The 2,244-nt window shown below is 39.7% G+C and overlaps 1 pseudogene; it reads right to left on the bottom strand.

Annotated features, from left to right (window-relative positions):
• Positions 1 to 384: 384 nt before the first annotated feature.
• On the bottom strand, positions 385 to 1,662 carry LOC129502980 (alcohol dehydrogenase class-3-like; annotated as a pseudogene).
• Between the last annotated feature and the right edge of the window lie 582 nt (positions 1,663 to 2,244).

Genomic DNA, 2,244 nt, shown 5'->3' with positions numbered 1-2,244 from the left:
ATCCTAGGACCCTGACATGGTTACCTGAGCTGAAGGCAGATGCTTAACCAATTGAGCCACTCAGGAGCCCCAAAAGTAAACATTCTTTTTTTTTTAATGCAGAAATTACTTTTATTATGTTAAAGTATTCCTTAATGGGTTGGCAATTATTCATCTGAAGGAGAGTTCAGAAATCAGATTTATGACTGTATTAGCCTTGTCCTTGATTAGAGATTTATGAATTCTACAAAAAATATTTTTCTCTAGAGAAGGTTACTCTAGAAGTAGTAGTAGAGAAGGTCTAAGAGGCTGTGAACTTGGAAGAGCATCTCCCTGCTTGTCTGACTGTTCCAGTTGGACCACAAGACTTCGGTACAAGGATGGACATGTTTTCTCTGTTGAAATTTAAAGCTTTACAACAGTTTGAATGCTCTTTCCTGCATGCAACAGGTCAAAGGCTTCATTAATTTGGTCAAAAGGCAGACGTGAGTCACAAATTCATCAATTTTTTATCTTTTTGGATATATAGTCAGACACCAACTTTGGGACACTTTCCACACTCTTCCATCCTCCAAAGGCAGTGCCTTTTCATACAGGGCCCGTTACCAGCTGAAATGGGCAAGTGGTGATTTCTTCACGTGAAGCAGTTACTCCAACTATGACACTGACACCCTAGCCTTTGTGGCAGTCCTCTAGCGCTGCTCTCATGACTTTCACATTACCAATACACTCAAAGGAATAGTCCACTCCCCTGTCAGTCATTTCAATGAGCACTTCCTGGATGGGTTTACTGAAGTCCTATGGATTAATACATTCAGAGGCTCCAGCCACCTTACAGCTCATGATAGTCGCCCATCCAACTCCTCCTAGGCCAAAGACGGCACAAGTAGAGCCAGGCTCCATCCACCTTGGCAGTGTTCAGAGCAAGCACCATAACCAGTTGAAATGCCACAACCTAGAAGTCAGACTTTATCAAGAGGTGCTAAAGGATCAAGTTTAGCAACAGAGATATCAGCCACAACTGTATATTCAGAAAATGTGCTGGTTCCCATGTAATGTAAAATTGTCTCTCCTTTGCAAGTAAATCTGCTAGTACCATATGGCATTAATCCTTTTTCCTTGTGTAACTCTTATCTTTTGGCAAAGGTTTGTTTTAGGATTGAGACAAAATTTGCATTCTCCACATTGTGGGATGTAAAGTGGGATGACAGTGTCACCTGTCTTAGTAACTCCTTCGCCAACACTTTCCACAATTTCAGCACCTTCATGTCCCAGGATCACTGGAAAACTCCCTTCGGGATCAGCCCCACTCAGGGTATAGGCATCGGTGTGGCAGACTGCAGTGACAATAATCTTAATTCGAACTTCATGAGCCTTTGAGGGTGCTCTACCTCTTTTTTTAAAAAAAATTTTATTTATTTATGATAGTCATCACAGAGAGAGAGAGAGAGAGAGAGAGAGAGAGAGAGGCAGAGACATAGGCAGAGGGAGAAGCAGGCTCCATGCACCCGGGGCCCGACGTGGGATTCGATCTCCAGGATCTCCAGGATCACGCCCTGGGCCAAAGGCAGGTGCCAAACCGCTGCGCCACCCAGGGATCCCCACCTCTACCTCTTCTATAGAGAGAGGCTTTCTTGCCTCCCAGGCAACTGCAGCCTTGCACTTGATAACCTGGTTCGCCATGTCCTCTGATTTGGGTCAAAAAGTAAACATTCTTATTAGAGATATCATATACTGACTTTCTTCAGAGTTGGATTTTAACAACTGAATTTATCAAATGTTCATTATTTGTCAAGGTAATGCATGAAATGCAAAACAAAATTAGATCTTGTGTGACTTTTTATTTTGTATTGTCTTTCTGTTTAATTACTGATCAATCGATAAAGTGGATCAAATGTTAAGAGTTTTAATTATGGTATGTAAGACTTAAGAGTCAAAAGTGATATTGTTTCTGTAAGAGAAAAGAAATGGAATTTATAGTTACACTGAAATTTAGGTTGCAAAATTCTACTTCCTTTATGTTATTTTTGTTTCTTATTTTTTTAAAGTCAAGGTTTTAACATGTTTCATACAAAATGCAGAAAATACAAACAGCAATAATAAAATAAAAATTATCTATAGCCTTACCGCTATTGAAGCCCAATCATTGTTAAGATTCTGACATATTTTTTCTGTATTTTTAAAGTAAAATTGTAATTGTGGGTGTGTGTGTAACTTAGGATCCTGATGTTTAACTTTATTGTTTGTTGGTAAGTTTTTTCCCCA

This window comes from Nyctereutes procyonoides, unplaced genomic scaffold (assembly GCF_905146905.1).
Source record: "Nyctereutes procyonoides isolate TBG_1078 unplaced genomic scaffold, NYPRO_anot_genome, whole genome shotgun sequence".
Taxonomy (NCBI): Eukaryota; Metazoa; Chordata; class Mammalia; order Carnivora; family Canidae; genus Nyctereutes; species Nyctereutes procyonoides.
Note: the sequence above shows the minus strand (reverse complement) of the source record. Positions and strands in the feature narration are given on the sequence as shown.